This window comes from Schistocerca gregaria, chromosome 11, assembly GCF_023897955.1.
Source record: "Schistocerca gregaria isolate iqSchGreg1 chromosome 11, iqSchGreg1.2, whole genome shotgun sequence".
In the NCBI taxonomy this organism is placed as follows: domain Eukaryota; kingdom Metazoa; phylum Arthropoda; class Insecta; order Orthoptera; family Acrididae; genus Schistocerca; species Schistocerca gregaria.
In genome coordinates this window covers 137865680-137888492 of record NC_064930.1, presented here as the reverse complement: position 1 = coordinate 137888492, position 22813 = coordinate 137865680, and the positions used below count along the sequence as shown (strand labels likewise).

The 22813-nt window shown below is 44.0% G+C and overlaps 1 long non-coding RNA gene across 1 annotated transcript in view; it reads right to left on the bottom strand.

Moving 5' to 3' along the window:
* Positions 1 to 910: 910 nt before the first annotated feature.
* Positions 911 to 22813, bottom strand: part of LOC126295157 (uncharacterized) — a 60638-nt gene continuing 38735 nt past the window's right edge. Inside the window, exons 3-4 of the long non-coding RNA XR_007552394.1 lie at positions 6085 to 6312; positions 911 to 3040 (exon numbers count right to left, since the gene is read on the bottom strand). This is a non-coding gene — a long non-coding RNA (uncharacterized LOC126295157). The remainder of the gene's footprint in view (positions 3041 to 6084; positions 6313 to 22813) is intronic.

Sequence of the window (22813 nt, the reverse complement as noted above, 5' to 3'; positions counted from 1 at the left end):
TCACTTAACATATGAACTACTGAATTGGGCAAAAGTCTCCACTGCCCATTACCTTGGTGTTTCTTATTGATAATTGTTCGGAGTATTCTGTCAACTTTCTGCAATTTGTCAGCTGTTGCTCGAGTATTTAGTCTGAATAGTGTTTCACTTGCATACGTTGCTTCCGGTTTTATGACAGAAGTAATGTCGAAATTTAGCATTTATTGAGAGAGATTTTTATTTTATTTTTTTTGTGGGCTGGCCACGTGGTTCTCTGCACTCACAGAAGTTTTAATGTACTACTATTACTGCTCTTTCAGTAACATTCCAGGTATTAATCTCACCAACATATTTAAACTTTTTTACTACATTTACATCCATACACCACAAGCCACCTGACGGTGTGTGGCGGAGGGTACCTTGAGTACCTCTATCGGTTCTCCCTTCTATTCCAGTCTCTTATTGTTAGTGGAAAGAAGGATTGTCGGTACGCCTCCGTGTGGGCTCTAATCTCTCCGATTTTATCCTCATGGTCTCTTTGAGAGATATACGTAGCAGGGAGCAATATACTGCTTGACTCCTCGGTGAAGGTATGTTCTCGAAACTTCAAGCAAAGCCTGTACAAAGCTACTGAGCATCTCTCCTGCAGAGTCTTCCACTGGAGTTTATCTGTCATCTCTGTAACGCTTTCGAGATTACTAAATGATCCTGTAACGAAGCGCGCTGCTCTGTTGGATCTTCTCTCTCTCTTCCATCAACCCTATCTCATACAGATCCCACACCGCTGAGCAGTATTCAAGCAGTGGGTAAACAAGCATACTGTTACCTGCTTCCTTGTTTTCGGATTGCATTTCCTTAGGATTCTTCCAATGAATCTCAGTCTGGCATCTGCTTTACCGACGAACAACTTTATATGGTCATTCAATTTTAAATCCCTAATGCGTACTCCCAGATAATTTATGGAATTACCTGCTTCTTTACAACTTTAATTTTTTGATGATTAAGGAGTATGATATGGGATGTGTCAACTGGGTAGTTGGGCTTAATTTCTGTTTTCTCAAACGAAATTTGCAATCCAACCTTTGCCCCTAATTGTTCTAGTTGTTCTATATGAACCTTTGCTTCAACAATACTGTTTGCTAACAGTGCCATATCATCTGCAGATGCAATGGTGTTAAGTTGAATCTTTCTTCCAATCTTAACAGATGGTGGGCATATCTCGTTCCATTCACACACGATTTTCTTGAGCACACAACTGAACAATAATTGTCATATAGAACACATTCAATTAAAATATTTCACATTGATACCTGCGTCCCACACCTGTGCCATACCAGAGGCTCCCTTGCATCTAACGAGGAAGCCACACATCAATGGGCACTGTCCCATTCCGAGCCCTTTAAGGGCTACTCCTTCAGAAATCTGAGGTGGAAGTAGATAAACCATGGTCACACAGTATGTTTTACAGAACGTACTTCATTATTCCTCACATTCAGCAACTGTGCAGTCCACCGACACACGGGCTTCCTGGTCACACATGAGGGGACAGCCTATGGGGGAGGGGAGGGGCAGCTCTACAGTGAGCAGGCAGTGGAGGGGAGCAAGCCCCCTTAAGCTGCCACATCAACGAGTTCATTTCCCCGAGTACCTCTGGCCTGGAGCTTGGCGGAAAATGATTCCATTGTCTTGGCTTTACAGGAGAACGAGAGCATACTGCACTTCTTGCATAATTGGCAGTCAAAATTTCGAGGACTAGAAATTCGGTGACATTGGAGTCACTGTCTGGGACTCGGCGTGAGGCTGTGGTGGAGAACCTACCGTCGCAATGTCTCATCAGTGTGGATTCCATGTCGGGGTCTTCAGTTCGAGTCTGTGTAGACTGCAGCACCTTTGAGTTTTGATGGAGAGCTGTCCTCGTCAGCTTCGAGACAGTCTGCATCTCAGCAGAGTACAGCACAGCACACCAGTTACAAATACACTGAACATTGGGAGTGACACTGGCAAATTGGGTCACTTGTCGAATTACATGCTATTGCCTGTCTTAGGATCGTCAATCTCTTGTCTCATGCGAGTTTCTGGGGGTTACTCACCGAAATCTCAGTCACTGCTTTCAATCAAGAATTGTGAGTTTACAAGGGGACTCAATAACGAATTTTTATTCTGCATTTTTACTTAACATTTACAGTACTTTAGACCCCTTCAAAGTATCACCCATGTGCAATGATGCACTTGGCCCAATGCTTTTGCTACTGCTGAAAACAGTTCCGAGACTCGTGTGGCAGGATACTGTTCAAAGCTGCTACCCTGTTTTTTTATGTCATTCACACGAGTGAATTGCTGTTTTTTCAGAGTTTGCTTGACCTTTGGAAAAAAGTCAGAGCCTGATGGGGTGAGTAGTTGCTATTTCTCTGGAGTTCTGGCTGATTCAGTCACACACTCTCTAGCAAATGACCTAACACGTCCAGATAAAAATATTAGTTCACTGTTCGTGCTGGAGGAAGAAACTCCTTGTGGACAATTTCACCGACATCAAAAACACAGATCAACATCGTTTTCACATCAGATTGCACTCAACGTACTTTCTCGGATCGTGGTGGTATTCGAGTTTTCCACTGGCTCCACACTTGCTTTGACTCCAGACCTTACTAGTAGCACTAACTCATTCCCAATCACAATTATTTTAGGACAACTTTCACTCTTCAAGCTGTGGTAAACATTGAAGCTGTTCTCTCTTCATTCAGCAGCGAAAGAGTGAGGAACAAATTTTTTCAGACTCCTGTCTCATGTGCAAATCTTTGGTTAAAATTTGCTGGTCTGATCTGTGACCCTTTTCTTTCCTCAGAAATTTGGTCAACAGTCCACTGCTGACCAATTACTCATTTGATTGCGGCAATGTTTTCAGCATTTCTTGAGATCCGAGTATAACCTTGGCACATTACGTTTCCAGTTGATACAGTGACAGACTTGAAATGAGAAAACCACTCTTAGGCATGCGATTTCTCACAAGCAGCACCACTAAAAGGGCTTACCGAAGTATCGCAATCTTCTCTGCTGCAGTTTTCTGTAACAGAAAACAAAATTTCACATAAACTCTTTGCTTCTTGTCAATTACATCATTAAACGCCAAAGGGTGGCAATAGGAAAGCAAACAGAACACAAGAAACATACCACTGGACTGACACCAGCTTACTGAGCCCCATGGGAGAAAGCATGGGCACGGAACCACTTGATTATGTTATTTTTGGATTCCCTCTCAAAGTTTCAGATGCCACTGCACTTTATCAGTGTGTAAACTCAGGTGAGCCACTAACACTGCTATTCACTTTGTCATTAAATAGAATTTCAACATCAACAGAAATATTAACAAGGCCTCACAATGGCTTCCATAGACTTACTCACTCCACCTGAGCCACGTACCCCTACCTTCTACCTACTACCCAAAATCCACAAAGAGAACCATCCTGGCCGTCCCATTGTAGCAGGCTTCAAAGCCCCAACAGAACGTATCTCAGCTCTGGTAGATCAACACCTCCAACCTATCACCTGCAGACTCCCATCCTACATCAAGGACACAGACCATTTCCTAGAACGCCTCAAATCCATTCCCACTCCTCTCCCACCTGAACCCTTTCTTGTCACCATAGATGCTACATCCCACACACCCATGGTCTCTGCCCTTGAGCACTACCTCTCCCAACACCCACCCGAAGATCTTCCAAAAACCTCGTTCCGTATCACACTTACCAACTTCATCCTCACCCATAATTACTTCACTTTTGAAGGCCAGACCTACAAACAAATCAGGGGAACTGCCATGGGAACCAGGATGGCTCCATCCTATGCCAACCTCTTCATGGGCCGCATGGAGGAGGCTTTCCTGAAGACCCAACAGCTGCTTCCCCTGGCCTGGTATAGGTTTATAGATTACATCTTTGTGGTCTGGACTCATGGTGAAGAAACACTCCTTAATTTCCTCCATAACCTCAACTCCTTTTCGAATCTGAATTTCACCTGTTCCTTCTCCGAAACCAAAGCCACCTTCCTGGATGTTGACCATCTTGTTGAAGCTCACATCCACACCTCTGTTCATATCAAACCCACCAACAAACAACAGTACCTTCACTTTGATAGCTGCCATCCATTCCACATCAAACACTCCCTTCCCTACAGCCTAGGTATTCGTGGCAAGCGTATCTGCTCCAGTGACGAATCCCTCAACAATTACACCAATAACCTGACCAGTGCTTTCCTCTCCCGCAACTATCCTGCAGACCTTGTCCACAAACAGATCTCCCGAGCAATACATTCCTCCCCGTCCAACAACAATATTCCTACCCTCAGACCACACAGAAGCATCCCCCTTGTCACCCAATATTATCCTGGCCTCGAATACATCAATAAATTACTCCGCCAGGGATATGACTTTCTCAAGTCAACCCCTGAAATGAGATCATCCCTTGACAAAATTCTCCCCACACCACCCAGAGTTGCCTTTCGTCGTCCCCCTAACCTCCGTAACATCCTTGTTAAACCCTGCAATATTCCCAGACCACCTTCTCTACCCAGCGGTTCCTACCCCTGTAACCGACCCCGCTGCAAAACCTGCCCCGTGCATCCCCCCACAACCACCTACTCCAGCCCCGCTACTAGGAAAACATACACAGTTCAAGGCAGGGCCATGTGTGAGACTACACATGTCATTTATCAGCTGACATGCCTGCACTACACAGCCTTTTACATTGGTATGACAACAACTAAACTGGCTGAGCGCATGAACGGACACAGACGAACTGTCCGCCTAGGAGATGTCCAATACCCAGTAGCGGAGCATGCCCTCCAGCATAATTCTAGGGACCTAGGAACCTGCTACACTGTATGTGCCATTTGGCTTCTCCCACCCAACACCAGTCCCTCTGAACTGCGGAGATGGGAACTTGCACTCCAACACATCCTTTCATCCCGCCATCCCCCTGGACTGAACCTACGTTAAACAACCTCACTCCCATTTACTTTTCAGTCTTCTCCTCTTTCCCTTTCCTCTTTAGCCATTCATGCATCTTTCCATCCTACATCTTTATACTATACACCTCTTTAATTCTGTATGCATCCTCTTTGGTTTGAAGCTGGCACAGTACCTGCAGTAGAATATCTTTGGCTTCCCTCTGACAACCATGCCTCCATCCTTGCTACCTTCCCTGTTTTCCTTTCCCTGTTGCTTCATAACCTGGGTTGTGAGTAACTAAATCCACTTTCCCTTCTTCCCTTTCTTTCCCCCTCTCTCCTCCCTGATGAAGGAACATTTATTCCGAAATCTAGGAACTTAAATTTTCGGTTGTTTTTTGTGTTTCTATTGGCTGTACTGAGCTGAGGTAAGTACTGGCCAGCCCCTCTATCTCTTTGTTAGTAATTGTTTCACATCTTTATGAGATTTTCCATTAATTAGTTATATTAACAGTTTTGACAGTCAACATTTACATGTAGAGTTAATGATGGTTTTAGTGAATAAAAATCAAGTATTTAAACGAAAATTTGTTTTACTCAGATACCTCCCATCACATTGAATCATATGCAAAACTCACATTTAAGGATACATGCCAAAGGCCATAGTTGATATTGAAATTCAGCACATTAAAAACAAAGGATGGGTCTTAAAACACATGACGTGCCAAAAATTAGTTTTTGTATAAGGGAGAGTAACCCTGAACAGAGGATTTTGTAGGACGTGTGCTTCTCACATCAGATGTAATGTGGAACACCACTCTCTGACATTACTTTCAATTCTAAAGTAATTGTGTGTAGCCTCAAAATTTCCTTCCCCTTACTGGAACAAGTTATCAAGCCTTACACACTGATTAGTAATCAACTGGGTTTATAGCATTCAATTGATGTAGTTAAGGATTTTGCGATTTTCTTTTGCGGCAATACATTTCTGTGAAAAATAATACCGCGAAGGAGTGAGTCATTAAGAAGCAGATTCAAGATGCGCGGAGAATGGAGACATGGCCGAGCTTGTCGAGATCTCTGCCCTGTGAACAACCAGTGTTAACAGAGCTACACAACTGCACAGCAAAGTGCTGCACGAGTCAGGTGCCGATGCCAACATACCAAACAACTGGCAGCAAACGGTCCTCCGTGCAGTGGCAGGATACTGCAGACAGGGCACTGCAATGCTGCCGTTTCCAATCCGAAGAGAGAACGGCGAAAGGCAGGCAGTTCCGCAGATTGTCGCCACTGCGGTATGCGGCAAAGTGGCCGTGGTGGAAGTGACGTTCTGGACAGGGATGGACCAGTCCGCTGCTGCTGCTGTAGAGCGCCTGTTCATCTCTTCACGGCCTACAACAGGACAGCAGTAATTGACACTGAGGAGGATCTGTCCTGTCCGACACAGGTTTGTCATATCGTGCTGCACATAAAGCAAGAAAACACTGGGATGCCACGAATCAAATGTCACCATATTATTCAAACACTTATCAGTTCCTCTTCCTTCCACCCTCTCTCCTGCTCATACCGTCTTCCTCCCACAGCTAAGACTTTCTAAACTGCTGCCTTCAACTGTTCACCAATTCCTCGAGCTTTCCAAACAACACTGTCGTTGCACCTCTCGAGTAGCAATCTTTAATGGTTGAACTTTGTTATGTTTCAAACACACACAATCACTTTACGTGACCTTTCAGTGTGGTATACTTCGAAGCCATTTTCAAAACAGTCTCACACAGTGGGTTAACAAGTATTGTGATCTCATTTAAATATACAGTTGAAATAGCCCACCTACAGGAATTTTGAAATGAACTGTCGTCCAGGACCGCATGCCACAAAGGGCGCAGATTCACCCCGAGATGGGGAAACTCACAGGCGTCTTGTCTATTGAGGCCTAAGCACTGTAGTGTGCTAGTGAGACAGGTGATAACCTACGTCATAGAGAAACCCAGTAGAGGGCTTTTGTGGCTGAGGAGACTTAGCAGCGTTAAATATGGTGGACCTAAGATCAGACAAAGGGAAACATTTAAGGAAACTAAGTCTGTGAATTCAGGGAAACAAGCAACAGTAATTTTAATCGCCATCCTCTATAAAATTTCACAGTTATCCCAATACAACTTTAATATTGATCATATCTATAATATTTTAGGATTTATATATTAAAAACAAATATTCCAAGACTTACCAAGTGGGAAAGCGCCGGTAGATAGGCACAATAAATACACACACACACACACACACACACACACACACACACACACACACACACACACACAATTTCTAGCTTTCGCAACTGACGGTTGCTTCTTCAGGAAAGAGGGAAGGAGAGGGAAAGACGAAAGGATGTCGGTTTTAAGGGAGAGGGTAAGGAGTCATTCCAATCCCGGGAGTATGGTGTGTGTGTGTGTGTGTGTGTGTGTGTGTGTGTGTGTGTGTGTGTGTGTGTGTGTGTTTTATTTATTGTGCCTATCTACCGGCACTTTCCCGCTTAGTAAGTCTTGGAATCTGTTTTTAATATATTTTTCCCATGTGGAAGTTTGTTTCTATTTTATTTACATCATCAATAATTTAGGATTTACCTTTTACATCAAATTAACAAGTTTTGTAACAAAGACCTGAATGCTAAAATCTGAACACTGTTTCATCTTCATAATCAACATTTCATACAGAAGTGCATCATCAATAAAATGACAAACGTAAATATCAACTCTGTGACTTCATTTGTTTAAAAGACACAGCAAATTTAAATTATCAGTATTTTCAGTTAAGCATCAGATCATTTCCTTCACACAAAACATACTTAATGATGACAGCATGATACTTTATTGACTCATTAAGCAATAGAATATTTGCTGTGAAATTTAGTGCATAATAGTTACTTTTTTTTCCTTCATCAGAAAGCACATTGGTGCAAGGCTACTGGCCATGACATTCAAAGTTAAGAAGGAAAGCGTATTGGTTTTATGCAAAAGAATTTAATGTTCTAAATAGTGTATTATTTCATAGTAAATGTTAAAGTGGTGGAGCTTTGATTATTTAAATATGTTAAAATGTAAAATAATGTAGAATAAGCTTTAGCCTTTCAGATAGACAGCTTCGGGAAAGGGAACTGCTCTAGTCAGTCAAGCGAGTACCTTCAGCATCTCGGAAATGCGGCCGGGGATGGGCAATAACTTTTTGCATAAATAACGTGTATTTCCAGATGAGATTGTGAATAATGGAACTGTGCCAAATGGATACAAATGCGCTCAAGTTTAACAGTAACTCTAAATATGACCACTTTTACCATTAGTGTGCTTTCTGAACGAACATTATTCTAACCAAATAGCAACTGCATGGCCTACATCATTTATGGGTCGTTAATTTAGATCCCAATATTATTATTACTGTTATTATATGTTACATTAACTTCGTATTTTGCAAACTTGTCAGAAGCCAGACAATTTAACCAGAGGGTCACAAGTGTAATTTAAGAAGTGCAACGTGACATGTGGTTCAGCCCCAGACAAGTTCGAGCCAAGACATTTCAAAGAAACAGAACCGCCTGTGAGCCCAAACATCTTTGGGATGTTAGCTCGCAACACCACATTGTCTTCCTGGAAGTGTCCAGTACTTCTTTTAACACAGCTTGTATTTAAGTGAGCACCTTCACTTGGCTTGAGTAATGGAATACACCGGAATATTTTCATTTACCAATTTCCATAAAGACATTTTGTACTTAGCAATTTCTGCAGATTGCTCACTTCCTGTCAATAACCTTGACGGTTTGTTTCTGCACAGGTGGTCCTATTCTTAGGTATCGAATTTGTTGTGGTTGGCAGGAGAGCCAACACCTTGTTACTAGAGGAGGCTGCAAGGCACGTGTTTTAGCTCGCGCAGGTTGGCTTGAGGTTTAGAACAGGACAAGGAAATTAGAATTTAGAAACAACGGACGTAGCTGGGGAATACTTAACTTTAATCAATTAATGATTAATGTCGCTCTTGACGGTCACAATATCAATAGTAACTGATAATGGCGCCTTGCTAGTTCGTAGCAAATGACGTAGCTGAAGGCTATGCTAAACTATCTTCTCGGCAAATGAGAATGTTAGTAGGCAGTGAACCATCGCTAGCAAGGTCGGCTGTACAACTGGGGCGAGTGCTAGGAAGACTCTAGACCTGCCGTGTGGTGGCACTCCGTCTGCAATCACTGATAGTGGCGACATGCGGGTCCAACGTATACTACCGGACCGTGGCCGATTTTAAGGCTACCACCTAGCAAGTGTGGTGTCTGGCGGTGACACCACAGAATTAGTGTTGTACAACAGCACTTGGCAGTGCAAGGGTGTTACAAGGCTAACTTGTGAGAATGTGGTCAGGTCTCCGCCAGTGAAGAAGCACATTACTGGTTAGTGGCATTAATTCGCTTTAATAGTACGGTTGTCTGATTTACAGGTGGTCTAATGGGAAACATTTAACAATCTAAGGTTCACAACTAGTTGTTCAGAATGTATATCAACCCATTTCACAACACTGCATGTAACAATTTCTTCTGTTATTGTATTAATGAACACACAACTACTTAATTCAATGGTTACATTGGACATTCATACTTTGGCTAATACTTTTCGAAAGGCTAAGGAGTGCCTGTAGATTCAACATAGACACGAATGTACTGAAATTATATAAGGTTACAAATATTGTCCCAGGCTCCCTAGTTTGTTAATCTACAGGGCGATTGTCATTGAAGTTAAGACTTTCACAATGCTGTAGAAATAACACCACTGGTCAGAATGACATCAAATTGCAACAGAATATTATTGGAGAAGGGAGAAAAATTATGGCATAAAAACCAAAAAGTGTGAAAATTAACCAAAAGATGGTGCTGTATGTGTCCGAATAATAGGTTGGTTTGTGGGGGTTAAAGGGACCAGACTGCTACGGTCATCGGTCCCTTTTTCCAAATACTAAAAACACCCATAGAGGATAAAAACGATCAACAGACAATAAGACAGACGACACAGAACAAGAGAAACGTAGACAAAAGACCAGACAAGACGAACTAAAATCACACAGAGTGTGACGGTGGTTGGCCGACCATACAAACAAAAAGGGAAAAGCCAACCACCGAGAAACACATGAAAAATCAGACAAATCGTAGGCCATAGGCCAGAATCAACACAAAAACACACACTTACATTAAGCGATAAAATCCCCCTGCCCGAATAAAACGCAGAACTATGTCCGCTATGGAAGAGTCGTCAGATAAAAGCACAGAGAGCGTATCAGGCAGCGCAAAAGTCTGCCTGAGCACAGTTAAAAGGGCGCACTCCAACAGAATATGGACCACCGTCAAGGACGCCCCACAACGACAAAGAGGGGGATCCTCACGACACAGTAAATAACTGTGCGTGAGTCGGGTGTGGCCAATGTGGAGCCGACAAAGGACAACTGATTCCCTGCGGTTGGCTCGCATGGATGACCGCCACACAGTAGTCGTCCCCTTGATACGGCGGAGTTTGTTTGGAACGGGCAGGTTGCGCCAATCAGTGTCCCATAAATCGAAAACTTTGCGGCGTAATAGTGCCCGCAAATCACTCGCCGGGAGGCCAATCTCCAGAGATGGTGCACTAGTGGCCTATTTCGCCAGGCAGTCAACAGTTTCATTTCCGGGTATCCCAACATGGCCTGGGGTCCAAACAAAGACCACAGATCTGCCGCAACGGCCAAGAGTATGCAGGGACTCCTGGATAGCCATCACCAGACGAGAACGAGGGAAACACTGCTCGAGAGCTCATAAACCGCTCAAGGAATCGCTACAGATAACTAAGGACTCACCTGAGCAGGAGCGGATATACTCTAGGGCATGAAAGATGGCGACCAGCTCAGCAGTGTAAACACTGCAGCCAGCCGGCAACGAACGTTGTTCAGAATGGTCCCCTAGAGTTAGTGCATAACCGACACAACCAGCAACCATCGAACCATTGGTATAGACAACGCCACAGCCCTGATACGTGGCCAGGATGGAATAAAAGCGGAGTCGGAAGGCCACCGGAGGGACTGAGTCCTTCGGGCCCTGAGCCAAGTCGAGCCAAAGGCAATGCTGAAGCACACACCACGGGGGTGTACGCAGAGGGGCCCGGAAAGAAGGTGGTACAGGGAAACACTCAAGCCCCTAGAGAAGCTGTTTGACACGTATGGCGATCGGACAACCCGACCGAGGCCGACGTTCTGGCAGACGGACGACGGACTGCGGGAACAGGACACGATAATTTGGATGCCCGGGCGAGCTACAAACATGGGCACAATAAGCAGCCAGTAATTGTTGGCGTCTTAACTGCAGTGGAGGAACACCTGCCGCCACAAGTATGCTGTCCACAGGGCTGGTCTGGAAGGCACCAGTGGCAAGGCGTATCCCGCTGTGGAGGATTGGGTCCAGCACCCACAACGCAGATGGGGATGCTGAGCCATAAGCCAGACTCCCGTAGTCCAGACGGGACTGGATCAACGTCTGGTAAAGCCGTAGTAGAGTAGATCGGTCGGCGCCCCACCCAGTGTGGCTCAGGCATCGCATAGCGTTTAGATGCCGCCAACACGCCTGTTTAAGCTGCCGAATATGAGGCAGCCAAGTCAACCGGGCATCAAAAACCACCCCCAAAAACCTGTGAGACTCCACCACTGAAAGAAGTTCGCCGTCAAGATAAAGCCGCGGCTCCGGGTGAACAGTGCGTCGCCGGCAGAAATGCCTAACGCAGGTCTTGGCTGCCGAAAACTGAAAACCATGCGCTGCAGCCGAAGACTGCGCCTTGCAGATTGCACCCTGTAGCTGACGTTCAGCAGCTGCAATGCCAATAGAGCTGTAGTAAAGGCAGAAGTCGTCAGCATACAGCAAAGTGGAGACAGAATTTCCCACGGCCACAGCGAGCCCGTTAATGGCTATTAAAAACAGACACACACTTAGAACAGAACCCTGTGGCACACCGTTCTCCTGGACTTGGAAGGAACTATACGAGGCCGCGACGTGCACGCGGAAGGTACGATACAACAGAAAATTTGCAGATATAGATCGGCAGAGGGCCCCGAAGGCCCCATCCATGAAGCGTAGAAAGGATGAGATGACGCCATGTCGTATCATACGCCTTCCGCATGTCGTAAAAGACAGCGACCAGATGCTGACGGCGAGCAAAGGCAGTAAGGATGGCCGACGCCAGGCTCACCAGATTGTCGGCGGCGGAGCGGCCTTTACGGAACCCACCCTGAGACGGAGCCAGTAGGCCCCAAGACTCCAGTACCCAATTCAAGCGCCGGCTCACCATCCATTCAAGCAACTTGCAAAGAACGTTGGTGAGGCTAATGGGACGGTAGCTGTCCACCTCCAAAGGGTTCTTCCCCGGTTTCAGAATGGGGACAAGACTTTCCCACCATTGCGACGGAAACTCACCCTCGACCCAAATGCGGTTGCAAAGGTCAAGGAGCCGTCGCTGGCAGTCCACTGAAAGGTGTTTCAGCGTCAGAGTGGATGCTATCTGGGCCAGGAGCAGTATCAGGACAAGCGGCGAGGGCACTGCGGAATTCCCACTCACTAAATGGAACATTGTATAATTCAAGACGGTGGGTGCGAAAAGAAAGACTCCGACGTTCTATCCGCTCTGTAATGGAGCGGAAGCCCAAGGGGTAGCTGGCAGAAGCGGAATTCAGAGCAAAGTGCTCTGCCAAGCGGTTTGCAATGACTTCTTAGTCAGTACAAACTGCTCCATTCAGTGAGAGCGCAGGGATGCTGGCAGGTGTCCGATAGCCATAGAGGCGGCGAATCTTGGCCCAGACCTGCGATGGAGTGACAGAGGCCAATGGTGGAAACATACCGCTCCCAGCACTCCTGCTTGCGTTGGCGGATAATGCGGCGGGTTCGCCAACGCAGCCGTTTGAAGGCGATAAGGTGTTCGATCGAGGGATGTAGCTTGTGACGCTGGAGCGCCCGCCGGCCAGCTGTAATCGCTTCAGCGATCTCAGGCGACCACCAAGGCACAGTCCGCCGCCGAGGGGACCCAGAAGAAGGGGAATGGCAGATTCGGCGGCAGTAACGATGCCGGTGGTGACCGATTGAACCACAGCATCAATGTCATCGTTAGATGCTCAATAGCGGCAGTGGAGGAGAACAAGTCCCAGTCAGCCTTATTCAGAGCCCATCTGCTAGGGCACCCAGAAGACTGACGCTGTGGCAGTGAGAGAAAGATCGGAAAGTGGTCACTACCACAAAGGTCGTCATGCACTCTCCATTGGACAGACGGTAAGAGGCTAGGGCTACAGATGGAAATGTCATTGGCGGAGTATGTGCCATGCGCCACACTGAAATGTGTGAAGGCACCATCATTTAATATCGAGAGATCGAGCTGTGCCAATAAATGCTCAACGATGGCACCTCGACCTGTTGCCACTGACCCACCCCACAGATGGTTATGGGCGTTAAAGTCGCCCAGTAACAAGAAAGGTGGCGGCAAGTGGGCTATCAGAGCAGCTAGAACATGCTGTGCAAAATCACCATCCGGTGGAAGGTAAAGACTGCAGACGGTAACAGCCTGTGGCTTCCACACCCGAATAGCGACAGTCTATAAAGGTGTTTGGAGAGGTACAGACTCGCTGGGAAGAGAGTTCAGGACATATATGCAGACGCCACCAGACATCCTTTCATAAGCTGCCCAGTTCTTATAATAACCCCGGTAGCCACGGAGGGCGGGGGTTCGCATTGCCGGAAACCAAGTTTCCTGCAGAGCAATGCAGAGGAAAGGGTGAAGGCTGGGTCACCTGCTGCCTCCGATTTAGCATCTGTGATAGTGCTTTCGATGGTGTGTGATGGACCGGCGAGATCGAGGTCATCAGCGGATGCCAGAATCTCCACCGCATCCTCAGACACAGAGCTGCAAGGTTGCGGTGGGATGGCTGCCACCGCAAGTTCCTTGGGCTGAAAGCTCTTCTTGGATTTCTCACGCCGTTCCTTGGGTCGCACCGACTGGGAGGGCTTCACCGATTCAGTCTCCGGGACGGAGGAGGATCGTGAAGCCCTACGACCACCTGATTGTGGGCACTTACGCCACTGTCGGTCGGCAGCCTTCTCGCTGGCAGAAACCTGGGAAGGGAGGGACCCAAGGGACCCCTTGCAAGTGTGAGAAGCCGAAGAAGTTGGATACTTCTCCGGGTTAGAAGTGGGGACGGACGTCACCGATGGGAGGGATGGTGTTGCTCCTGAGGCAGGTGGCGCAGGAGCAACTCAGTGGGTAGAGCCCCCCACTGGCGAGGGGGCAGGAGGCGTTTTACTACTCGTCGATCCGGCCACAATTTGAGAAACAGACGGGGCTAGCACAGGTGTTGTAGCAGCAGCGTAGGAAGATGTCATTCTCACAGGATGGAGTCAGTCATATTTCCTTTTGGCCTCAGTATATGTTAGTCGGTCCAGGGTCTTGTATTCCATAATTTTATGCTCTTTCTGGAAAATTTGGCAGTCTGGCGAGCTAGGTGAATGGTGCTCCCCGCAGTTGACACAGATGGGAGGTGGGGCACATGGAGTATTGGGATGTGATGGGCGTCCGCAATCTCGACATGTGAGGCTGGAAGTGCAGCAGGAAGACATATGGCCGAACTTCCAGCACTTGAAGCACCGCATCGGGGGAGGGATATAGGGCTTAACGTCACATCGGTAGACCATCACCTTGACCTTTTCCGGTAAGGTATCCCTTCGAAGGCCAAGAGGAAGCCACCGGTAGCAATCTGATTTTCCTTCGGACCCCGATGAACGCGCCGGACGAAATGTACACCTCGACGCTCTAAGTTGGTGCGCAGCTCGTCATCAGACTGCAAAAGAAGGTCCTTATGGTAAATAACTCCCTGGACCATATTTAAACTCTTATGGGGTGTGGTCATAACGGCAACAACCCCCAACTCGTCACAAGCAATTAACCGTCGTGACTGGGCAGAGGATGCCGTTTGTATCAGGACCGACCCAGAGCGCATTTTTGACAAGCCCTCCACCTCCCCAAACTTGTCCTCTAAATGCTCTATGAAGAACTGAGGCTTCGTGGAGAGAAAAGACTAAGAAGCGGGGCAAATAACTGCTACTGCCATCCTGAGACTTACGTTTCTCCCACGGTGTGGCCAGGGAGGGGAACGTTTTCGGATCGTACTTCTGAGCGTTAAACTGAGCCCGAGAACGCTTAGAGACTGCTGGCGGCTGGCCACCAGCGAGAGACGATGTACCACGCTTCATTGCGGGTCATCCGCCCTGATGCCACCTACTCCGACCAAGGGTCCTCCCCACGGGCGCCACCCAGCCCAGCAAGAGCCACCTGGCAGGATGGCCGTTGCCCGGAGTCCCGACACCCCAGGGGGATAGGCATCTACTCCTTGGCATACGTGGGGAGTTAACGGCGCAGGCATCATCAGTAGAGCGATCCCCGTGTTGTCAGGGGGCTACAACCAACAGGGTACATGGCGGCCCCACCACAACGGACTGGCTACCGTGCTGGATGTTAGGTAACATGTGGTCCATGGTCGTTGTCAGTGCAGAAAGAGGCACTGCCCAGTGCAAGGTATAATCTGCACGCAGAAATAGAGTCATGCCCAAGAGATGGAGAGCAGACAGGACTGCAATTCAGCGGTGTATAAGCTGGCGAAAAGTCTGATCGTAAGATGGACACAATGCACCAAGTAAGGCACCCTTCCCCAATTGGCTCGCTCTTCGGAAAATTTTGAGAGATGGAGGTCAAACCCAACAGGGGACCATCATATAAGGCCGAAAAGTTTGAGACTCCTTTTAGTCGCCTCTTACGACAGGCAGGAATACCGCGGGCCTATTCGAACCCCCGAACCCGCAGGGGACTGTCCGAATAGTAAATGAAAACACCTGTCATGCACACTATCCACTGAAGTTGGTATAAACACACCATGTACACGGCTTTTCCTCCTTTCCCGTCTCAGACATTCACCATGACTGACTATGCAGGATCACACTCTGTAAAGCAGTATTACAAGAATGATGACTGTGCACACATCGCTCTGCAGAAGTTCCGGACGCTGAAGGGTTTGAAAAAAGGCATTGGTCCAATGAGTGCTGCAGGTCCGGAGTAAATGATCCGGAAATCTGAAAAGTCAGGTTCTTTTGGTGTGCAACCTGGTAGAGGGAGGACACAAACTGATTTGATGTCAGGAGGAGTGCCCACAGCAATGCAGGAAGAGACCACTGGTGGTGTGCAGATGTGTAGTGCACAGAGAATTGCCCAAACATTGGACATACCTGTGAGCATGGTGCATAAAATCCTACAAACCATCCTTCTTCGCTGTCCATTCAAAATTAGCCATGTGCACAAGTTGGTGCCAGCAAGAGAGACCTTTGCTTTAGAATTTCTTGCTCACATGGAAGTGGAAAATGATTGCCAATGAAAGATTTTGGACAGAAAGCCCACTTCCATCTGAAAGAATATGTCAATACACAGAATTTTCGAATATGGGCAAAGGAAAATGCACATGCAAAACAACCAGTACCACTTGTAATGGAACTGACAAATAGACATTTTATTTTATTATACACTAAAGTCATGTTAAAAAAGCTTTTGTTTAAGATAATACTAAGTTAGGTGTTACAATCAATAATCTATATTGGAATTGTATGTTGTTTGTAGCTTACGACCGTGATCTTTGGTCTACAACGGGTTTACGGGCACTTTAGTGTTGGCCACAGTTGAGTGTAGTTGTGTCTATAGTTTTGGCAATAAATGTGTTTATGATACCAAGAAACCGTGGAGTACTGCGTCTAGTAATAATTAAAAAACCCGCACCTGTTCTTGGACCCAGAGCATCAGAGGAATCATCGCCTACACAATGAGAAGCCACATGGACAACGCAGACTCAGCAACATCAACAAAGGAGACATCATGGCCAGCTCTACTAAAGTATTATGCAGCCATTAGCCACACCGTAACGGTGTCCTTATGGAGGTAACTTTTCCTGAACAGCAGAGCGGGTTCGTGAGAACTAGGTGCTCGTCCAGGATTGACGAAATCTGTTTTGCAGAAGTCTAATGACCACGTGGTACAAAGAAGTGCAATACACGGAAGTCAAGGGAGACGAAACGAAGCAGTAAAGTGGACTGACCACACGAGTGAGGACCCAGACTGAAAAGGTAAGTACATTTGTGTAGTGCTGTTTATTCCTTTTATTATTTTGTGTGTGAAATTTCACGAAAATGACCATTGTGAAAGAGGAAAGTGTATCCGAGCAGGATTGTGAAAATTTGTTAGTCTTTGGGGTTGTAGACATGCCAATAAAAACGGAAGATGAGTCAGTCAAAGAAGGGGATCAAAGTCTTAATTAATCTGAACGTGAGACGTCAGACATTAAATCACTGTTACGAACGATGGAACAATCGTTAGCTTTAAATCAAACTGTTGCAGCCCACTTACAAGCTAATGAAGATCAATTGCAAAACATGAATCTGACGGTCGCGGACAGTTTTCGGGTTATAAATCAGAAAGTGTCGCGTCTAGGAGGAGCTATGAACAAAAAATTTGATAATGTCTTACTTTGGGGTAATAAACTTCGCAACGATATATCAAAGATAGACAAGAAACTTAGCAAAGCAGAAACAAAGATTTTAGCGGTAGAATCTAAAGTGGGATACGTAAAATCTAGTCTGAGTAACAAAATTCAGTCTGCATTTTTCTCTCTCTGTGACCAGTTCATTTTTTACAAAGTGTTTTGATAATGTTAATAGTCGAATAGATACAGTTTGTGTAAATGTAAAAGCTATGGCAGTAGATCTTGAAAGTAGAGTAGATTTGAAACTAAACATTGTGGATGATAAAGTGGAAACATTAACACAGTAAAACTCCATGAGATTGAAACTAAGACAGATGTTAATGAATTAAAAAGTACAGTATCAGAGTTAAACCAGAAGTTTGAAATATTTATCAACGATGTACCTAACAAATTTTTTATGGACACATGTACTTTATTATCCAATATTCCAGTTAAAAACTTTCTAATGAGTTTAGTTTGCATCCTGTTGACTTTCTGCAGAGTTGTAGAGACAATTTTTTGCCCAATATGAGTGAAAGTTTCAAAATTAAGTTTGTTAAAAATTTTTGGAGGGGGAATCTTTGTCATGGGCCAATCAAAATTTTTCTATGGACATGTCTTATGGCGAATTTGAAATTGAGTTCTTAAGACGGTTCTGGTCTGAAACTGACCAAGCCAGGATAAAGAGCGAGTTCCTGAATGGACCAAATTACAGAGAAACAAAGGGGACTATGAAACAGTTTTGTAAGAATCAACTGAAGAAACTTTTACATTTGAGTAAACCCTTTGATGAGCTCACACAGATAGATGCTTTAAAGAGTAGGTTGCCAACAAATGTGCAATGGGACCTAGTGTACGGACCAGATGACAACATTGAACAATTTCTAAGCTATGTGGACAAACTTGACAGGATTATAGACAAAGTGGGGAAACCAAAAAACTATTTCAATCACACACAAAGAGGTGGGGATCATGGTTGGGGAAACACTAATTTTAACAGGAGGGAAAACAGTAGGCCCAACAACCATTGTTTTCATCATAGGGAACAAAATAGTCAGAATATTAATAATTATTATTTCCATTCAAGAGGACAATCTGGGAACAATTTAACAGAAGCAATTACAGGGAGTCCGAAAACAGGAATTGGCGTGAACATAGGGATGCTGGGAGTCAGATTGCTATGGGAAGTCATGAAGTAAAAAACTAGCATGCGCTCCATTGTCAGTCCACAAGGTAGGGGCGAAAAGCATAGATAATAGATGGACCAATAACACTGATTACGTTGCACCAAGAGATACATCTTAAGTAATGAGTAGTTATCTTATGACTGTATTACCCTCTAAACACAGTACCTGTTAAGAACGAACACATTAGTTGCAATAAAGACCCAGAGAAAATAATTGACTTAGTTGAATCTTATGAATGGGCAGAAGCTTGTAGTTTGTCAGAGGACCAGCAGGAATTTATGCACTGATGAAGGAAGCAGGTGAGCAAATGGTTGACACTGATTTAACGAGCAAAGAATTAAAAACACTTGGGTGTGAAAGCAACATTTTAAGCTTTCAGGAGAGAGAGGTTGATGATTGTCCCAAATACTACAATCATTAAATCTTCATACATGATGGTGAAAAATATTTTGTTTGCTTTAAAGAGGAAATGGAGGCATTAGATGTTGTGGGAGAAACTGATATGCATGTTGTAGATGTACCCAAGGATGTTATTAACAGTTTAAGTGGTGGTAATGCCAGTGTCACAACCAATAGGCTGTGTAATCCAACATCTTATGAAGCAACCTGGGCAGTTGATAAAGATTCCCTGAACAGTAAAACTGACTGTGGAAGTAGGCTACTATTTGCAATGAACAAAGGTGAGTTATTTCTTTATAATATGTGGCTAAATAGTGATGAAATTAAAAATGATTCTTAATATGTCTCAAATTTTATATCCTGATCGGTGGAAAAACACTAAACATTATTGTTGAACAACTGAAGGATAAATACCTTAGTGGTGAACAATGTTATATGGGTGAAAATATTTGGATTAATGAAATTATCAATGCAAATGACAGTGCTAATGATGTGTGTGTTAATGTTATGCCTGTAGATAATAAAGGTGACAGTAATATAGGTACTTGTTAGTCAGAAAGTCATTGTTTCAGTGAAATTCAGAATGATTTATTGTATGTATACGTTCAGCCTCAAAAAGGTGATGACACAGGTAGTCCGTTCATTAGAGCAAATGTTGGTACCTGGGAAGGCAAGTGCCTTTTAGACACAGGGAGTCAGGTTTCAGGAATATCTGAAATTCTAAGCAAAAAGCTGAAGTGCGAGAAAGATTACATTGAAATGCCAGTCATTGGGGTGAAAATAAGAGGGGCTACAGGAAAACATAGTAAAACTGTGAAAAGACAAACTTATTTTTTACAATTGAGGGAGTCACATTTACACATGGATGCCTAATTATACCAGGCCTCAGTGAGGACTGTATTCTTGGGATGTCATGGATTCGGAGTGTAGATGCAAGATTTGATTGGGGAGGACAAAAAGTTCTAACACCAAATGGGGGGGGGGGGGGGGGGGGGTATCTCCACCAAGTTTGTCAGATCAAATAGAGTGTTGTGTAATGATAAATTTAACACTATAAATCTTGTAAAAGAGAAATATGTTGGCAAACACATAACAGAGCTGGATTTAAGTGAAGTAGATTTGAACACACTGGTAAACACAAAGATTTCTGAAGCTAGTGGTCTAAACAATGAGCAAAAACAGGAACTAGAGTCTTTGTTATGGGAATACAGTGATGTCTTTAGCAACATTCCAGTGAAAGTTAGAGGTTACAAATGTACTTTGCAAGTAAGAGCACATGACCCATTTTTCATAAAACCATATGGTGTGCCCATAGCAAAACGTACAGCAGTTGAGAAAGAATTACATAAGATGGAAGTGTGTGGCATTATTGAAAGGAGTACCAGTGCTTATAATAACTCGCTGGTAGTTGTGTCAAAGGGGGATGGGGGAGCGAGAATAGTTCTTGACGCCAGGCCTTTAAACAAGATCTTATAAAGGGAAACAGACCTCCCTGAAAACATTGATGAGCTGTTGCACAAGTTCAAGGACATAAAATTAATGTCAAGTCTAGACTTAACCTCAGGCTTTCACCAAGTACCCCTGGCACCCAAATCTAGGAAATACACTGCTTTTCTGTACAATGGCCGTTGCTATCAGTATTGGGTAGTCCCGTTTGGCTTGAACTCATCGGTAGCAGAATTCATTAGCTTTAGACCATGTGCTTGGGCAGGAATGAGCATGTTGGGCTTTTAAGACAGGCGTGTGAGAAACTTAGACGCAGAGGAATGACACTAAAAGTAGAAAAGTTCAAATTTGCAGTACCTGAGTTAAAATTTTTGGGACAGGTCATAACAGAAAAAGAAATTTGGCTGATCCAGACAAAATTAAAGCTATTGCAGAGTTTCCTATACCCCTTAACATAAAACAACTGAAATCATTTTATGGGCTATGTGGCTTCTACAGAAAATTTGTAAGTAAACAAAGATTAAAACACACCCTGTCTAAGTAACTTGTTAAAGGACACTGTCTGGATATGAAGTAAAGATTGTCAAGAGGCTTTCGACATAATAAAAAAGGAACTGAATAACCAGAACCTGTTACACAGACCAGATTTCAATTTACCTTTGTTTACATACTGACAGCAGTGATTATGGGCTAGGTGCTGAATTATTTGAAGTAAAAGAAGTCAATGGGGACACAGTTCATGCTACAATTGCATTTGCAAGCAGAGTGTTACTGAAGCATGAAAAGAACTACACAGTAACAGAAAAAGAGCTATTAGCTATACAGTGGTCATTTGCAAAATTCAGGACGTATTTACTCGGACATAAGGTAATAGTGTACTCTGATCATAAAGCCTTAAGCTATATACAGGAATGCAAGCTCTATCATGATAGGCTTACAAGATGGGCATTGTATTTACAACAATTCAACTTTGAAAATAAGTATATTAAAGACACTGACGACATAGTTGCAGATGCTCTATCAAGGCTACCAGTAGGAGGGGAAACAAATTTTTGATCACAATGAAGAAAAACAGTTTAAAATGAGGTATATTAAAGGGGTCACAGATGAAAAAGTCGTTAGAACATTGTGTGAAAAAAATTGTCTGATTTTGTTACAGTTTTGTGCCCTTTAAAATGTTTATTATTTGTTTAATATGTATTAATTGTATGAAGTGTTTTCAATGGATTTTCTGTGTAATACGCTTGTCATGTTCTTGATATTTCTGTATGTTTATGCAATTTGATTGATATTTGATAATTTGTGTAATAACTTTCTCACACCACACTTGAGACATCATGTATAATGCAAGCCTTTAATCAGCACTAAATCTGTCTTCCAACAATTAAGTTTAATTTATTTTAATCTTAAAGGCAGAGTCGTAATTACTACACACGTAAGTGCTTGAGATGTCCAACTCTACTAGGAGAAAGTCATTTTTAGTAAACCACATGAATTACTGTATATTTCTTTCTCAACCACTGCAAAAGCATAGGCAATAATATTTTTTTTTCAATTTTGATAGATACATACCATTCCAAAACTTACATCCATGATTTTACCTTTGCTATTTTACTGTGAATATGAACCCTTGTAACAAACTGCCTGTAACTTTACTTTTGAAAACAATCTAATTTTGTTATCCTTGAAGTAAGTGTTATAGTCTGTAATAAGACATTTTACACCCAATATGTTGAAGCATTTGTATTACATGTTTATTGAACTTATTAGTATTTAAAGGATCTGTGTTGGACCAGTTCATAACTTTGTAGTGTTACTCAGACAGATTCTGTAAACTTCTCCCACTAGATAAACATTACCAGAAGGTTAACTATGCATCCTAACCATGTACTTACATATAAACATTATGTAACCAAAAGGTGATCTCTGTATGTGATTTTTTTTAGATGACATGGGGTTATAGTCAATGAAGTAATACAAACAGCTAAGCTTTGAAGAGACGCACTGCAGGACATGCAGAAATCAGACCTTCAACAGAAGTCACCAATGTGTAGATGGACAATGTGGGACAGACTGAGTAGTGTAAAAAGTGGGCAACAAAAGAAAAGAAAACAAGCCTGCAGTTAAAAGTTACTCTTTCAATGGTTTCATGTGAAGTGCTGCAACATTATGGACTCTTCTAAGTGAAAATTGTGAATCCTCTGTTGTATCTCATTTACTCCAAGGCTAAAAATTGTATTTTTCCTTTGCTTAGTATAACAATTTCAGTCTTAGGATTGTTT